This window comes from Castor canadensis, chromosome 11 (genome assembly GCF_047511655.1).
Source record: "Castor canadensis chromosome 11, mCasCan1.hap1v2, whole genome shotgun sequence".
Taxonomy (NCBI): Eukaryota; Metazoa; Chordata; class Mammalia; order Rodentia; family Castoridae; genus Castor; species Castor canadensis.
Window position 1 is genome coordinate 35,478,959 of NC_133396.1, and position 19,550 is coordinate 35,498,508.

At 41.4% G+C, this 19,550-nt stretch overlaps 1 pseudogene; it reads right to left on the bottom strand.

The window, feature by feature from the left end:
* Positions 1-4,541: 4,541 nt before the first annotated feature.
* On the bottom strand, positions 4,542-5,131 carry LOC109683198 (nucleophosmin pseudogene; annotated as a pseudogene).
* Between the last annotated feature and the right edge of the window lie 14,419 nt (positions 5,132-19,550).

A 19,550-nucleotide genomic window follows, 5' to 3' on the forward strand; every position in this document is an offset into this window, starting at 1 on the left:
GAGTTTCAGAAAATTCTTAGGTATTATCTCTTCAAATATTGCTTCTGGCACACTCACATACTCTTCTGCTTCTGGGACTCCAAAATGAGTCTCAAAACTTTGTGTACAACTTACTCCATGTATAAACTAACTCCATGGTACAAGCTAACTTAAAGGACCCTTGTCTGTTTATTAATATTTTAAACTATTATGCTATAAATGCATTGCTTGTCATAAAAATAATTCCTTACTTAAGGATGAATACCAAAGCCTCTCAATAGTTTTCAAAGAATAAGTATAATATTCTTTATTTGATTTTTACCTTCTTGTGAATTAACTGGATGTTTTTGCTTTAAAAAAAAAGGAAGCATGAATCTCAAATACTGTTTTCGTACTTAAACTGTATTTTATAAGCATTAACTTCTACTCACCCACACTTATGGAAAAAGTCTGTATCCTTCATTTATTTCTAACAGCCAGGGATATATGGTCGGGGATGAGTATTTCTGTTTCAGCTTTTGTTTGAGCAGCTTCCAAAACATCATCCTATAGGTTTTTGGAATCTGTGCCAAGTTGAGCTCAGATTAAGTTTCTTTGTTAGGGTTGCTTTTTAAAGCATCTGGATGAGAAATCATATACTTCTGCTGCATAGCAAGGAAACATTTGGAAATCATCAGAGACATCATAATAAAGGATGAATAGGATTGTATGTTTCTTCTAGGAGTAAAGACTGGAACACAAAGTAATTTTATTGAGAATTTAGAAAATGCTAGGTTGATATTGCTGAAACATTTTAAGCAGCTGATAGCTTGCTTTGAAAATAATATTATTCTACATATTATTGTCTAAAGCTACCATGAAATATTTCTGAATACAAATAAAGATTTCTTCCTTTTGCCTGGTTTCAACACTGCACATATATACATAGGTTAAGAAGGCATGCAAGGTTTAAAACATTTAGCTCAATATCATTTTGTTTTTGTTTTGTCCCCAAATTTGAAGCAGAAACCTAAATGATTCCTCATGGAATTTCAACAAACAACTCCCATTTGAGTAAAAAGTTTTGGTTTAGATTTCACTGGACAGCAATAATCCATCTACTCTCCTAAAAAGGAAGACCCATTTTTAATTTTTAAGAAATCTCCCAGAGAAGACTTCAGTTTCTAGTATGGTACACTGTGCCACGTTCAGTAAGTGGGCCAAAGTTTCAATATGAATCTCAGGACTTTTGGACCTGTGAAATGAACCTGCTTCTATGACTTTTAGGCTTTCCAATTGTTTCCAACATGATTGATGGGTTTTGTAAGATTGTTTGATTATCCTGTATATAACCGTGAGAAGGTACATATAGGTTGTGGTCTGGAAAACCAAATGATTTAGTGGATTAGCTCCAGACTGTGGAACCACAAGAAAATAGATCTTTTTCTGGTTGGAGGGTGACCTTTGTCATTCTCCCTTCTATGTTACTTTTAAATTTAGAAATAACTTTTTCCTCCATGTACTCTTCAGAAGAATAGTGTGAGCCTGTGAATTCACCATGGTATTTCAACCTAGATGTACTTTCTCACGGCTAGAGAAGGGGTAATCAAATAATGTCTCCAAAATTCTATCAATCAGAAAATCATTCATTAATGATTAGGGTGATAAGCAAAATGTTTGTGTGTGTGTGTGTGTGTGTGTGTGTGAGAGAGAGAGAGAGAGAGAGAGAGAGAGAGAGAGAGAGAGAGAGATGGACCCTATTTGGTGGATTCTATTGGTGAAGCTGTTTTTGCCCTTATCTCTACCTTAAAGACATAGCTAAAATGTGATGTCTGAGATATATGTAGCAATGAAGTCTTTATTGATTGATATAAATACGTATGGCTTTGTTCGGCTGAATCCTGCTGGTAGGAGTTACTGGCGTATGTAATACATTATCTTATTACTCTCGTTTTATGGACACTGATCCTGATGGGACAGTGGAAGGAGAGCTTACTCCAGCTTTCTGGAAAAGCAATTAATCCTGCTGCTTATGTAGCAACCATGTCTTGGATCGCACTGGTGTGCTGGCACCCTTTCTCCTTTTATTAAAACAAAAATGCAGCTGCTGACCCGAGGTGTAGCTCTACAAGTGGGGCTTTCATCATGCTGCTATGAGATTCATATCCAGAGTTGACATCACTTCAGTTATGGCCTTTTCATTTTCAAGTTTGGAGTTTCAAGTTTGTTTATTGAAGATTTAAAGCTATAGGTTAAATCACCAAATTGAAATCCAGTTATTTTCCTATACTACAATAAGTGGATATGGTGTCTGGCAAACATATTTTTCAGAGTTTACCATCAGATGAATTATTTTAATTGTGAAATGCATTGTATCAAAAAGAAACTAATGCTTATTTTTTCCCTGAATCTTTAGCATTTCTTATTTGTAAGTAATTCTCAGATCCCTCAGTTCTTAACAAGTACATTTAGCCAATGTTTTAGAGTTGTTGACTCTTACATGCAAGTGAAAATAGTGGCCAGGACTTTTATTTAGCCCTTGTGGCAACTTTACTATGTACTCGATCTGTTTCTTCTCAGTCTCTAAAATTGATAATTCCTTAAGACGTGTGGCATTCACCAGTGTTTACAAAGATTTGTAATACTCAGTATAGTCGTGTGCTCAGTTGAAGTCTTAATTTGCAATCCAGTCTTTTCCAAGGCAGTGCATCTTTTATTGATCTGAAAAGCAAAAAAGTAGAATGCTTTCTATGTTCTAATATAAATCCTATTTTAAATAGCAGAATTAATATTGTATAGTTAACAAAGTCGTTTTATAAAGACAGTAAGGAAACTAAAGTTTCATTATTTTAAATCTCTAGCAGTGCGGGCATAGTCTATTGGGCTTCGTTTTATTTTTTTCAGTAATGGAGATTGAATTGAGGTCCTTACACATGTGGGGCAAATGCTCTATCACCTAAACCATGCCCCCAGCCCTCTTGTTTGAATTCGTTTTTGAGACAGAGTCTCACTAACTTTGCCACAAACTCACAATATTCCTGCCTCTACTGCCATGCCCTGGCATCACTTTTGATCTCCATAAAAATTAATGTATATGTGTGTGTGTATGGCTTGTGTTTTCATGTCTAGTGTGTTCTGCATACATGTAAGTGGGTAATAATTGGATTTTTGTTGTGGATATTTATTAAAGATGATAATGACATTTAGAAAACACAACTGGAGTAAAGGCTGTGAGGTCTTTAGAGACTACTGATATTGTTTAATTACATATTACAGGAGGAAGAATGGAAGTAAATCAAAAATTTTACAATTCTTAAGGTAAAAGTGTCTGTTGCTGCATTCTAATACTCAATTGTGTGACATTACTGGGTATTCTCCAACCCCGTTCAGTTCGGCACTGTGGTTCTTGTCCTACTCAAAACCATTGACAAATAACTGAACAGGTCTATGAGCAGGCAGGAAATTTTATCCAATGACCAAGGAATGGCAAAGATGAGCTTATGCTCTAAAAGCACCTTGTCCCTGAGCAGGTCTGGGTTTGGGTTGTTGCTACATCTTGGTTATGAGGCAGGGAGATTTCTAGTAATCAGAATGACACCTCTTTTCTTCCCTAGTTTGATCAAAGTCAGATCTGTCATGGCACTGGTGGGTGTGGTTTTTAGTATTATAATGAGTCCAAGGTCATCATGGGGTCTAGACCAGATAGAGCCAGTCTGGTCGCCCACCTCCCCTTGGAGCAGCTGGCAGCTGGGAGCAGGTGGTTCCCCGTGCTTGGCTTTAAGCACTACAAGAAGCAGCACCTGTAAGTAACCAGCGCTGTAGACCAACAGGTGATTTCAGTAGTTTCAGGGCTCAGACTGATCCCAAATCTGCCTCTCTTTGCTCTTCATCCTTTTGTGGTTGTTCACATACATATTGAGCCGCTAAGGAGATACAGGAGTGGTTACAGCATAGTCAGAGCGAGGAGGCATATGCACAAGCAATAGAAAGCAAAGTAAAAAAAGAGAAAGGAATGTCAGGTTCACTGAGTCACAGCAGTCAGAAGAAAGTGCTGAGGAAATTGAGACACTGCCTCCCACCTGGAAGGGGGGTGAGGGACAAATCAAGAAAGAGGACTGAGATCACAATAGGAGACTTCAGTCTGGACTGTCGATGATACTCAGTGGAGACTACATTTGTTTTTCTTATTCCTCTTTCACCAATATTGGGCTTAATTTACCTGCAGTGCCCAGGACTGTTTAATGTGCTTTTTCTGTATCCATTTGCGTTGGTTTTTGTTTGTTTGGATGGTTGGGTTTTTTGTTGGTACTGGGGTTTGAACTCAGGGCTCTAGCACTTGAACCATGTCCTTATCCCATTTTGGTTTGGTTATTTTGGGACTAGGGTCTCTCAATTGTGCCCAGCAGCCTGGACCCAGATCCTCCTATTTATGCTTCCTGAGTAGCTGAGATGACAGGTGCACACCACCAAGCCCAGTTTTTATTGGCTGAGATGGGGTCTCACGAATTTCTTGCCCAGTTAGTTTCAAACTTCGATTCTTCCAAGCAATTAGGATTATAGGCATGAGCCACCACACCTGGCCCTTACTTTTTATTTGCTTTCATGTCTTCTAATGAACTAGGTCCTTTTGGTGTATTATGAATTTTCCTGCTGTTTTGAAGGATTCTTAATTGTTTGATTTTGGTAGTTTTGAGTCTTTCCTATTCTGATTTGATTTGTGCATTTTTGGCTGGAATATCTTGTATAGATTTCTTCACTGGAGCTTTTCTTCAGTGGAGCTTTCTTCTCATCATCCAGACATCCTCCTCCTCCCCTTTCTTCTTGTTCTCGTTCTTCCTTCTTGTTGAACTTTTTCTGTGGAAACTTAGCAGTGTCTAGGGGAAGATCGTTTTCTAGGTACACTGAAGAGTTTTACTTCCTCCTCCTTGTCTTCCTCCACAGCTACCAAGTGCAGTGCACTACTATGCACAGACTCTGAGCCGCTCTTCAATGGTGACAGCAGGTGGGGTACTTTCCAAGCCCCCGAGGGAAACTGTGGGCTGTACAGACATTTTCAAAGCTGCCAGTGTTACTTTAACTGGACTACCTTCGAAATTCATTGCTTCTGGTTTGACTATGTCCATTCAGCCTTTGCACCAGCCCCTAAACTGACCATTCTTGGTGACAACTGGTGCTCATTTTATCATTATTCACCTGTCGGCCTTTCGTTCACAGCCAAAGAGATAGTTGTGGACCTCAGGGAACTCGTGTATATCGAACCTCTGTAGGGTGGTGGCATGCGCTTAGATGGCAGTAATGGCAGATGGAGATACCAACTACTGGATCAGAGGACAGATGGACAGGGTGGAACCACGCCAGGGACTCCTCATTCTTGACAGCTGTTGTGAAGTAGTGGTCTGCTGGAACTACTTCTTGCTGGGTATAGGTGTCGTCATGTCCCCAGGCAGAAGATTAATATCTTTCCTGAGGTATGTTTGACTGTCACCAGGTTATAGCCAAACTTGCTCCTTTTAGGTTCATGATTAGCCGAAAGACAGCAGACTTACTCAAATGTCTATTAGGTGATTAATAGAAAGCCAGTTGGGATGAGAGAATTTTTAAGCAAGTCCTCTACCTGACCAACATGCCCAGTTAGTTGTAAGAGAAGATTTGTGTGTGTGTGTGTGTGTGTGTGTGTGTGTGTGTGTGAGAGAGAGAGAGAGAGAGAGCAGGAATTGAACTCAGAGCCTCATTCATGCTAGGCAAGTACTCCACCACTTGAGCCACACCCCCAGCCCTGTTTTTGCGTTTGAGGCAAGGTCTCTTTACCTTACCTGGACTACCCTCAAGGTCCTGATCCTCCTGCTTCCACTTCTGAGTAGCTGGAATTGCAGGCATGTGCCACCACTGCCCTAAGAAAACTTTTCAGAACAGTTAAGGATCGAGGTCCCAGAAGGTGCTCAAGTCAGGAGGGTCATTCCTAAAACTGGGATTAGGTCTGCTGTGTGCTAGAGAGAGGGCAGTACAGTTAAGAATAGTTCACTTGTCTGAGCTCCCACGGTTGGGATTTCCTTGAACAGGACATTGAGGGCTGAGATGGGCTCACAGGTGTCAGAGGTTTGTTCTAACAAGTGACCGTCAGGTGGGAGTCCTGTGTGGGAATGACTCATGTTAGGTGTACCTCTCTGAGGTGGGGGATGATCTCTTTTAAAAGCACTTGGACTACTTCAGTAGTAGCTTCAGTCCTACTAGGGAATGCTTCTATCCATCCTGAGACAGTAGCTATAATTCCCAGGAGATGCCTTTGTTTCTGGGGGCCCAGGATGTGACAGAAAAGTCAACTTGCCAACCTTTTAGGTAGGTTCCCCTCACCTGTCCAGGTCTAACGTCTGTCTAGGGGTTGCTTTGCTCTGGGAAGATACTAGTTTGACAAAAGGGCAACTCCTAGTAGCCCATCCACTGTTGGAGGTAGGTTTAGTAGATGCATGGGTGGTGCCTCTTTTCTCCAATGGATGTTCTGTGTGTCCTAGGCAACTGGAGTTGATTTCAGTATATCTGTCCCTGCTGGTTTTCAAGTCATTCTGGCTATTTACAGCCCTCTGTGGAGATCTCCTTTGTAGCCCTTTCCTTTTCTTCTTCAGAGGATGCTGATTGACAGCTCAAGGGTTTAGGAAGCATGGCCACTATCAAAAGTCTCCTTATTGTGTGGCCTGCTTAGCAGCTACCTGCTGTCATTTCCCTTTGTGATGTCCCTGTCACCATACTGGTACCTTGACAATGAGTAGTTGCTGTCTTTTGGGTGGCTGCCTTAATGCTAACAAGTTTAGTATGAGGACCAAGCTTGACTGGTTTGTTGTCTGATGTCAGCATTCCTCTCTCCTTCCTATGGCCCCCTACACATGTACTATGATATAAGCGTATTAGGTTAGCATGTACATTAGAGCAGTCAGTTGAGCCTTTTGGGCTGAGGTCCCCATAGGGAGGGCCCTGGTTTCATTTATTTCCTCCACTGGACAACCGCAAACCCAGCCCACGTTAACCCTTAACTACTCCTACCTGTGTCAGGGGTCCTCTATATCTGCGGGCTTCTGTTTTAAGATCAGATCTGCTTGAATAGACCTGATCAATGTTTTCTATCCAACTGTGGGGAACCTTGTGGGGCCTGATGGGTAGTTGCTGGCTGGGTTTGAAGTTGCACTAGTCAAGTACCTCTGGGTTATCTAACAGCATTTGAATCTAGGTCTTGGAGCTCAGTGGATAGGACCTCCCTCAACAAGGTGGGTGAATTCTTAAATCCAGGAGGCAAGATTGTCCAGCAGAGCTGCTGCTTCTCTTGGGTGACAACACCAACAACCCAAAGTTAGCTTCAGACTCCACAGGTTTACATCAGGGTTTGGACTTGAAGTGCCCTTCAGTTGTTCCATTGCTTCAGTAATCCGGACTAAGGATTGAACTTGGTGAGGGGTCCAGACTATGAGGAGTTGATCAAATGTCAATTCTTAGCCTCTTTCAACAGGGTGGTGGGAGCCACCACTGCTCACAGGCATGGGGGCCATCCCTGGGTTGTCTGGTTGAATTGTTTTGAGAAATAAGCTACCATCTGACCTAATGGTCCTATGTTTCTTGATGGTACTGGGGTTTGAACTCAGGGCCTCACCCTTGCCACTCTTACTCTTGAGCCACTCCATCAGTAGGTCCTATGTTCTGAGTGTGCATTCTTGAGGCAATCCCTTGTCTCAGGACTGTGTGCGTCAGATGGTTTAGAGAGACAGGCAGCCCCGGGCCAGCTCCTGCTAAGCTCCTCCACAGGCACCTGTCCACTGAAAGGGTCATGGTCTTTCCCTGTAGCTGCTCATATGCAGACTTTTTTTTTTTTTTTTGTCTTTTCTTTTTTGGTGCTGGGATTGAACCCACAGCCTTGTGCATGCTAGGCAAGCCCTCTACCATTGGGCTACATCCCAGCCTTCATATGCAGATTTTGCTACTAGTCCAACATTGGGTATCCACCTTCTGCAGAACTCTGCCATGCCTGAGAAACCCCCTTAGCTGCTTTTGGGAGGTTGGGAGAACAGCTAAACTGCAAATTGCCTCAGTTCACTAGGAAAGTTCATCATTCTCTCTCTGTAAGGAATCCTGAGTAATTGACTCAGCTTTTTGACATCTGGGTCTTTTCTTGATACCTTCTTTTAGCTGCCAAGTGATTAAGGGTACAGGTTAAATCTGACAGTTCTTCAATGGGGTAACTATAATTATATCATAGGCATATTGCAAGAGCCTTAATTTAATTCTAGGTCTTGGATATGGGGGGGATAGGGCCTTCCTGAGCAAGATGAATGAATTCTTTTTTTTTTCTTTCAGTACTGGGGTTCGAACTCAGGGCCTCTTGCTTGCTAGTAAGCACCCTACTGCTTTAGCCACATCTTCATTCCAAGGTGAGGGAACTCTTTAACTTCTGGGGGCAAGACCATCCAGCAGAGTTGCTAGGGTTTTTTTTTTGTTTGTTTATTTCTTTTTTGGGGCGGGGGAAGGTGACAACACCAACTACTCAGAGTTAGCATCAGACCTAATAGCTTCAGGACAAAGTTCCTTACTACCGCCACTTTAATTACCAGTCAACTACAAATTGGGGCTTCCCATAACTCCCTCATGTTTGATAGGTTGCCAGAATGACTCACAGAGCTCAGGAAAGCACAATGTTTAAAATTATTGTTTTATCATGAAGGATACAAATGGACAGGCAGGGAAAGAGATGCACAGAATGAAATCTGGGAGGGTCCTGAACGCAAGAACTTCAGTTCCTATGGAGTTAAGGTGTGCCACTGGTCCATCCACCAGCCAGGAAGGTACCCTGGGCTTCTGTGTCACTACAGAAGTGTGATTAATGAAATCACTGACCACTTGATGGAGCCCTCCAGCCCCTCCCCCACCTGAAGGTTGGGCTGGCCCAAAGCTTTAACTTTTGAATCATGAGGCTAGCCTCCCGATGACCAGTCCTCAGCCTGTTAGTGTAACAAAGATACTCCTACCACGAGAAATTCATGGGTTTCTGTGTGTGCCAGGAAGCAGGGATGAGGGAGAGAAACGCACACACGCAACACAGCTGTCTTTTACCATGACTACAATTACAGTATTTATCATTGGAAAAGAATGAAGAGGTAATATATTTAGAAAGATAACTCAAGGGAATTTCACATGCCATGGTCCTAAGTAAATTAGTGATCATTACACTGGATAAGTCTTTTATGAGAGTTGCAATTTTTTGCTTTCTACATTTACCTTTAAAGTAGGGCTAGGATAAAGGAAATGCAAATTAAAACCACAGTAAAATTCCACCTCACCCCTGTTAGAATAGCCATCATCAGCAACACCACCAACAACAGGTGTTGGCGAGGATGCGGGGGAAAAAGGAACCCTCTTACACTGTTGGTGGGAATGTAAACTAGTACAACCACTCTGGAAAAAAATTTGGAGGCTACTTAAAAAGCTAGACATTGATCTACAATTTGATCCAGCAATACCACTCTTGGGGATACACCCAAAAGACTGTGACACAGGTTACTCCAGAGGCACCTGCACACCCATGTTTATTGCAGCACTATTCACAATAGCCAAGTTATGGAAACAGCCAAGATGCCCCACTACTGACGAATGGATTAAGAAAAGGTGGTATCTATACACAATGGAATTTTATGCAGCCATGAAAAAGAATGAAATCTTATCATTCTCAAGTAAATGGATGGAACTGGAGAACATCATTCTGAGCGAGGTTAGCCTGGCCCAAAAGACCAAAAATCGTATGTTCTCCCTCATATGTGGACATTAGATCAAGGGCAAACACAACAAGGGGATTGGACTTTGATCACATGATAAAGCGAGAGCACACAGGGAGATATGAGGATAGGTAAGACACCCAAAAAACTAGATAGCATTTGTTGCCCTCAACGCAAAGAAACTAAAGCAGATACTTTAAAGTGACAGAGGTCAATAGGAGAAGGGGACCAGGAACTAGAGAAAAGGTTAGTTCGAGAAGAATTAATTTAGAAGGTAACACACATGCACAGGAAAGCAATGCGAGGCAACTCCCTGTATAGCTATCCTTATCTCAACCAGCAAAAACCCTTGGTTCTTCCTATTATTGCTTATACTCTCTCTTCAACAAAATCAGAGATAAGGGCAAAATAGTTTCTGCCTGGTAGGAAGGGGGTGGGGGGGAAAGGGAGGGGTTGGGGTAAGTAGGAGTGGGGGTGAGGGTAAGGGGGGAGAATTGACCCAAATATTGTATGCACATATGAATAAAAGAAAAAAATTTAAAAAAATAAAGTAGGGCTAGGGGTTATTGCTGTAGCTCAGTGGTAGAATGCTTGCCCAGCATACATAAGGCTCTGGGTTCAATCCTCAACATTGCAGTAGTACTAATAATAATGATGATGATAATATAAAAATAAAGTCAGTTTAAAGGCCCATCATAACTTATTTTGAATTACAGAAAATGTTCTGATTCCCAGTTTCTATTTTTAAATACCACTTATGGCACTTGAAATACACAGTTTCTGTGCATGAAAACTGCTGATTTGCATTTGTGGATCTATGTCACTGCAATTTGCGAATACAAGACTCATTTACTTAGTCACACTTTGCTAGTGCCAGTGCTGCAGCTGAATGCTGAATGTCCCCCAAAGGCCTATGTGTTAATGGCTTTGTCCCCAGAGCCATGAATTTGGGGAGCCATGATCAGTAAAAGAATCTACCAAGACAGAGAGAAGGAGAAAGCAAGATTTATTAGGACACCATTGAAAGGGGAGACAACAGCTGGTGGCTGCACAAAGGAGCATGACAGCTGAGACACTGTTGAGAATGGGGTTTATACCAGTCAGGCCACTTTTGATTGGCTGGCTTAATTTTTGTGGCTCTGACTGATTGGTTAGCTCTCCTCTGAGGCTTGAATTTTGCATGGGCGAGGACATGTCCTGTGTTCCGCCCCTCCTTCATTCTTCCTGGCTCTGGGTATTTTGTTCCTTCTGTGCCTCCATGAATTGGGGGAGGGAGGTTGTAGGGAGGACACAACACATGACTTTGCCTGCCAGGGTGGCACTATTGGGAGGCAGTGGAACCTTTGAGAGGTGGGTCCCAGAGGGAGGTCCACAGGTCCCTGGGTTTGTGCCCCTGAGAAGGATTGTGGGATTCCAGATCCTTCCTTTTTGTCTTTGCTTCCTGCCATGGGATGAATAGTTATGATTCATCACATATTTCTGCCATGATGTGCTGCCTCACCACAGGCTCAGAGGAAAGGGGCCAAAGGTTCCATGGACTGGAACCTCCAAAACTATGAGCCAAAAATTAACCTTTTTGCTTTATAAGTTAATTATCTCGGGTATTGTGTCATGGTAACAGAAAGCTGACTAACACAGCTGGAAGTTCAGATTTGAATACCAACTTTCCAAAAACCTATGCTCAAAATGTTTAGCAACAGTATTGTTCAAATTACAGAAACAAATTTTTCTCTAAAAATATTTTGTTCAAATGATAGTATAGTACAATGATTGGATTGTATGTCATATTACCAGGTATAACTTACTTTTGTTAATATTATTATAATTGGTGTAATTGATTTCCTTATTAATCATGAACAAATGCTATATCCAAATCTTATAGATAACAGAAACTAGACAACCTGCTGCTCTTAATTATCATGAGAGTTGGAATTAAGTTTTGATTTCCTAAATTCTAGGTCTCAAATACTGTTCAAATACTGTTCTAGATGTACTGTCCTTCCCCAAAAATAATCAGAGGTCTCAAAGTTCCATAATCTAGAAATGGTTGAGCATTAGGTTGCTAACACTGTCATAAGAAGAAATTAAGAAGGATTTTATTTATTTATTTATTTTGGCACTATTGGGGTTTGAACCCAGGACCTTGCTCTTGGTAGGCTGGTGCTCTCCCACTTCAGTCACTCTGCCAGGCCTCTAAGAATGACTTTTTTAGAACCCTCTTATCAGTAATAACCACTTCTAGCTATGGAATTGCAAATACAACGAAACACAGTTTTCAAGAAACTAATAATACTGGGTGCCAGTGGCTCATGCCTGTAATCCTAGCTACTCAGGAGGCTGAGATCAGGAGGATCACTATTTCAGGCCAGCCTGGGCAAATAGTTTGTGAGACCCTATCTTGAAAAAAATCCCATCACCAAAAAGGGCTGGTGGAGTGGCTCAAGTGGTAGAATGCCTGCCTAGCAAGCTCAAGGCTCTGAGTGCAAACTCAAGAAAACAAAACAAAACAAAAACAAAAAAGCCCTGAACTTAATATTATAAATATTTTAAGTAGAGAATGTGACATGAGTGAAATAATTGCTGTATTTTGGGGTAATGTAGACCAATCATTAGAAGAAAGCACCTGTAATGGGTGCAGGAAGAATTAAAATAACCTGGAAAAAGGATATTTAGTTTTCCAGATTTCTTTTAAAACAGAACAAAATATACTCATTATTTATAGGAAAATTCTCTAAGTCAATTACATGAGGTTATATCTTACGTGATTTTGTAAATATGTTGTACTTGGTGTTATATATTTACCTGTGTGGGGTGGGGGTGTAGTTGGAGACCTACATCTCCTGGAAGTGGAAAAGGAAAAGAGAAAAATGTGTCTTGGTCATAGGCCTAGGTAGAGGATAGACAAAACCTATTTAATAAAATTGAACTATGAGGATAAAACCTAACTCTAGATTTTTAAAAAACAAATATTGCCAGTTTCACAACCAGGTATTTATTGAGTGCTTAGCATTAGGCCAATAAGGAAGTGAAAGGGCAGTTTTAAGGCATGAGCCCTGCTTTCAAAGAGCGTAAAACCCAGCACAGTGGCCAAGTGAACGTACATAAGCAACTAGAGAAACGAGATGGACGCCTTGGTGTGGAGCGAGTTAGCTTTTCAAAGGTGGGGTTATTTGCAAACACCTGAAATCAGGTCTTTTTTTGTTTCTGTTAGGAAATATAACTTCTTTGCTAAAAGAAAAAAAAAAGTATGGTGCATCACAACTCCATTACAGAGAAGCGGGTCTGTTCTAGTGCTGTAATATTTGGTCATGCTTTTCTAGAGTGGAGCTGCTAAAAACTTAGAGCTGTGCTTCTGCCACCCATTCTGTTAGTGCTCCAGAGCCAGATAAAGAAACTTAAGGTGATGTTTTTACTCCAGTCCTGGTATTAGGCAAGAAGTTCTCCTTCCTCTTTTGTTTCTAACCCTTGTTCATTAAAGAAAAATATTAACAGAAAGAATCTATAGAATTCTGTTATCGGTGAGGATAAACTTGCAAGAAAGAATTTTCTCACATTAAAATTATTTCAGACTGGCCAGGTGCTGGGGGCTCATTCTTGTAATCCTAGCCACTTGGGAGGCTGAGATCAGGAGAATCACTGCTGGAGGCCATCCCTACGCAAATAGTTTGTGAAACTCCATCTCCAAAATAACCAGAGTAAAACGGAGGGGTGGCTCAAGCAAAAGAGCGCCTGCTTTGCAAGCATGAAGCCCTGAGTAAACCCCAGTCCCACCAAAAAATAAAGAGCTATTTCATATGGACTGGAGGCATAGCTCAAGCAGTACAGCACCTACTTTGCAAGTGTGAAGCCCTGAGTTCAATCCCCAGTCCCACCCCAAAAAAATTATTTCAGGTAACGTCAAATTTAGATATGAAAACTAAAATTCACATGTATTGGTCAGTGGGATCGTTTCTCAAATCGAGTAGCTCAAGATTGTTTTCTAATAGAGAAGCCGTTTGTGGTCAGCGGTTATAATGTGACTGCAGATGCCCGGGTGTAATGAAATGGAATTTATGTCGCTCTCTTTTTGCTTTCTGTGAACTAATCATCAATTTACTCCGTCACTGGAGCTCGCTTAACAGCTGGTGCTGATGAAAAGACAGTGGTCTGAATATATAGCAGCGGTGGTTATAATAAACGCAGTACAATATGCTGAAAATTTTTATGAGTCAATTCATAATGTACATGAAACTTGTCAAAAAAATCAATTCCTTAGTGAAGGATACATTTGAGGGTTTGTTCTGAGCTCAGTTTTTAGATTATTCTACCATTGGTTTTTGAGTTTTAAAAAAGTAGTTATTTTTAAATGACATGTGGATTATATTTGCATATTTTAGCTCGCTGCTTTGCTCATTGGATTAGTAAACAAATACAAGAATCTTTACTAGCAATCCTTTCCTCCATCAGATGTTAAAAAAAAATTAGGTATGATGATATTAATTTGCTGTTAACTAATGTTGTACAACACTGCCAGATGACAGTCCATCCGTCAAATTAAAGTCACGACATCGCACTTGTTATTTTAATATGTTATGAGGATGAAATGTGTTTTCTGGATATGTTTTACATTCTCACTCAGTAATGGAAAGTACAATATATTATGTGCCTGCACCCCGAGGAAAGTTTTTAACAAAAATAATTGAAGGTAGTAAATCTTCCCTGCTTCCCTGTGCGGGCCGGGTCCCCAGCCACCTCGTGCGCTGGTGTCTCCCGAGCGCCGCCTGCTAGGCGGGTAGCGGTGGCACTGCGTGCTTTGGAGAAGCGAGCCACCGCACCTGCTGTGCCCCGGGAGGCTGCCATCCCGGAAGTCGCCTGGGCTCCTCCTCCCGATTGCCGTGGGTCCCTGGATGGCGCTGCCGTGAGCGGAAGGCACGTTTGCAGACGACTAGGACATCCTAGCTGGATTGTGTACTTGGTGGGTGTTTTAGCTGGGGGGAGGGGGGGGGGGCAGCGCGCACGATTTATGACGTGTTTGGGTTTTTTGTTTGAGTTGTCATAGGCAGCGGTGATAAAATTTGGTGCAGAAAAATAGTGCAGGTCCTGGTACATAACTTATTATCTTTAATTATGCTTGAACTTGCCAAAATTCCCCAATGTGAATTTTTAAAATTTGAAGGTGACTCACTTTGAGGACGGTTGCTCTAACAACCGGTGTTCCTCACCGTGTTCTGAGTTTCCATGTGCAAATATATGCCATGGTTGATTATGACACAGTGTCTTTTCCAAAAGGGCTACAGGGTTTTGAAGCGTTGGTATTTCACTATCCAAAGAATTCTCAGTCTGTGTTTAAATGTGACAATATATTGTGAAAAGTGACTTTTTAAACTATTTAAATGGACTACTTTTCAACAGGAAATAATGATGTGCATATAAACTAATCCAATATATATGAATGGAGCCCAGACTTGCAATATTGGTTTATCCATTAATTTTCTTTGCCCAGGTGTTTGTTTAGTGGGAAGTCATCTCACAAAGTGATGATAGATGTGTTTTATTCTGAGCGAGTTCTATAAGCCCAACATCTTGTACTTTTTATGCTGGAAACTATTTGGTGAGGAACCATTGCCTATAAAGTTTAAAAATCACCATGAAAATTATTCATGATATTTTAATAGAAGAAACACTTTCTAAAAGCTTTCAATGAACAAGTTAGAACATTTTAAAACTTAGGTATGAATGAATTTTATTAACAATTTTATTGTAAAATTCTTACTGAATATTTTAGACCATATTTTTTTCTAAAATGGAAACCTTTTACTGACTTCACACTTAAAAATAATACATTTATGAAAACTGATAAGTAAATGCCATCAAAAAAGCTTTCAATGCAGAAACCTCAAAGTGGAAGTTCTATTTGTCATCTCATCTTTTGGAGAAAAACCATTGTTAACATTCTGCCTGTGTATTCCCAGGATTTAAAAAAAAATATTTGTCAAGTTTAATCACACTTATACCTAGTACTTTACAAATCACTTTAATGGACACTTTTATGTGTTCATAAACACAGATCTCAAAAGTGAAAAAATTCATTTTTTCAGTGCTAAGGATTGAACTCCGGTCTCGTACATGCTAGGCAAGTGCTCTACACTGAGCTCCAGCCCTAGCTCAGATCTTGGCCACTTTTAATGCTGACATAGTTATTATGGCATAGTGAAATCACACATAACTAAACAGTTTATTTTATGAATCTCTCTGTGATAGGTATTCAGGTTTTTGGGTCCCTTCAGGTTTTTGGGTCCCTCCACCCAATTGGAGCTATTGTAAAAACAAAACAGGTGCAGCAACACATGCTTGTAATCCCAGCATTTGGAAGACCGAGGCAGGAGGATTTTGAGTTCAAGGCCAGCTGGGGTATATGGTGAGACCCTGCCTCAAAAACAAAAACAAGCTGGTGGAGGGATTCAAGTGGTAAAGTGCTTGCCTAGCCAAGTGCAAGGCCCTGAGTTCAAACCCCAGCACTGCCAACAAAAACAACCGAAGCTTGTAATCCTAGTTACTTGGGAGGCAGAGATTGGGAGGATTGTGGTGTGAGGCTAGCCCTGGCCAAAAAAAAAAAAAAAAGTTCATCAGACCCCATCTCAACCCATGGCTGATTTAGTGGCACACACCTGTCATTCCAGCTATGTAGGAAGCACAAATAGGAAGATCGTGGTCCAGGCCCACATGGGCATAAAACAAGACCCTATTTCAAAAACAACCAATGCAAAAAGGGCTGGCAGAGTAGCTCGAGTGATAGAGCAAGTGGTAGGTCCTGAGTTCAAACCCCCCAGTACTGCCAAAAACAAGCAAAAAGAATTGCATTTGTCTAATGATTTCCCTGGAGTAATTTTCTGAAAATTCTGATTCCTTAAGTGTCAAAATATCTAAGAATTTCATGTGTCTTGCCAAATGGTTCTTAATATATAAATTCACAGAAAATCGATAGCGTGTGAGAACACACCACACCCTCGCCCCAGTATTTCTAATTTTATTTATTAGAAATAAATAAAATTATTCTAAAATATTAAAAATATCTAAAATTATTCTAAAAATTTATTCTAATATTTCTAATATTTGATGATTGAATAAAAGGAAAGTTATATTTCATTGTTTTAAGCTACAAATCTTCTATTATTGAGAGAGTAGCCCAGCTCTGATGTCGTCTGACAGTTTTAATTCACCTGTGATTGCCAGGAATGTATGCATTTTCCTATTTTCATGTGTAATTGCATATCTTTTTCTTAGTTTCTAAGAGCCTCGTACATTATGAAGACTTTCAGCTTTCGTATATCATATATTGAAGTTTATCTTTTAACTTAATTTATATTATGTAGTCAACTCATTATCAGCTGCAGGAAATTTTGTTCTTTTGTTGATGGTTTCTAGCTTTAGTGACTGCCAACTAAGCGAGGTCTTCTTCACCTAAGACTGCGAAGGTAGTAGCCTCTATGTTCTTCTGCTTTGATATCTTTATTCCATTTTTTAATTCATTTAGCTGATACAAATGAACATACAACAAATGGCATGTGCTTGACATATTAAGAAATCAACACAATCAAGATAACAATCATGGGCTGGCCCCATGGCTCAAGTGGCCGAGCACCTGCCTAGGAAGCCTGAGGTTCTGAGTTCAAACCCCAGAACCACACACACACCCCACATCCCCACACATCACACACAAACACACCACACACCCACCATCTACACACACCACACACACACCACACACACACACCCCATAGCACACCCACCACCCACACACACTCACTACACCCACCCCCCACCCCACCCCCCACATCACACACACAGCACACCCCCTACCCTACACCCCCCACACCCCCACACCACACCCCCCACACCACACCCCCACACCCCATGCACCCACACCCCACACCCCCCATGCACCTGCACCCCACACCCCCTATGCACCCCACACACACACCACACCCCCCATGCACACCCTCCACACCTCCCCACCTCCCCCATCCCCCCACCCACGCCATACACACACACACCCCACACAACACCCCCATACACATTCCACACACACACCACACACAACACAACACTACCCCCACAACACAACACCCCCCACACACACCCAAACCCCTGCACACACACACCCCCCCCCACACCAAGCCTGGGCCAGAGGCAAAGGCAGAGCAGCTGCAAAGAAGTGAACAGAGTCCAGCTCTATTTTGGAAGGAGAATTTAACAAGACCGAATGACAAGTGAGATGTGTGGGAAAAGGCTTTTGAATTACTTAAGAGTTCTTTGGATGTAAGATATAAAATCCATCTCTGGCTGACTTAATCAAAATAGGAATTTTTAAAATGAGGATATTGAAGAACTTAAAAATTGGGTTGAAAGATTGACCAGTAGGCTTAGAAATGACAGAACCAGGTCATGGGCACTAACTAACCTCTCTTCCAGCCATTGCTACTGGAATGGAAGAAATGCACCTGACTTTCCTGTCTCACTCCACTTACCTCTCAAATGGGAAGGAGGGAGGAGGTCATGTAGGAAAAAGTTTAATACTTAGTTTGACGGGGAGTGGGGCAGAGCACAGAAAAATACCATCTATGCTAACGGGTCACTAGAAAGTTGAAGTTATTATTATTATTTTTTTTTTTTGTGGTACTGGGGCTTGAACTCAGGGCCTTCACCTTGAGCCACTCTGCCAGCCCTATTTTTGTGAAGAGTTTTTTTTTCAAGATAGGGACTCTGGCAAACTGTTTGTCTGGCTGGCTTTGAACTTCGATTCTCCTGAGCTCTGCCTCCTGAGTAGCCAGGACTACAGGCATGAGCCACTGATGCTCAGCCTGAAGTTACTCATTTTGATGGTAGAAGAACTAAAAAAAGTCTCATAAAAAGCACCCCAACTACCTGAGCTTCAGTCCTACAGTCGATTCTTAATGTACCAAGACAAAAAGAGATAATTTTCTGGAATGAAACGGTAATTGCCTCTGGGAGCCTTGCAGTGTTCCTAAAGGAGGGATAAAGTATATTGACTTGCAGTTAAGACTGCACAAAATTCAGTGAAGGAAATTTCTGCTCCTCAAAAGTTAAAGTAATATTAGGAAGGGAGATTGAATTTGGGGTTGCCAAAGAAACCATAGAGAGGGAGGTCAAGGACATCTCCTTTCTCAGACAGCAGAGCTCTCCAACTTAAAAAAAATGGCAGGTCAACTTTCTTCGAGAGTTAAGAGGGCCCACATGATGGTAGCATAGTAGGTCTCTTCACTCAAGGACTGAGCTTGCAAACTTTCTAGCTTAAAAGAAATGAAATTCTTAGGGGCATACTTTTACAAATGGAAAGAGAAAAATTTGGGAAGAGATTAGCTGCAATTAAGACAAGCTAATGAGTTGGGAGTCTGGTATTTAAAACAAAACAAAACTGTAGTGCTGGAATCAAACCCAGGTCCTCACACATGTTAGGAAGTGCGCTACCACTGAGCTATATCCCCGTCCCTGGGGCCACTTGTAACCGTCTGCACTGACTCGTCCTCTTTAACCCTCTTGACCCTGGTATCAAAACTTAACTTTAGCTTCTTATTGGCCTCTTTTTCCAGACAGCATTTTTCTATTTTCTGCCCTACCAACCTCAATATTAAACCTTCCTTTCTGCACAATGCCTTCCTTCCCCCGTTCTCTTTCTTCCTTCCCCCGTTTTCTTTCTTTCTTCCTTACCCATTCTCTTTCTTTCCTTCCTTCCCTGATCCAGGTAAGCAATGCTGGGGAATTTGAGGCCCAAACCACGTAGTATTTGTTAGGGTATTCCATTGAAAGGTCTAACTTTTAAGACTTGGGGACCCACCCTCTGCA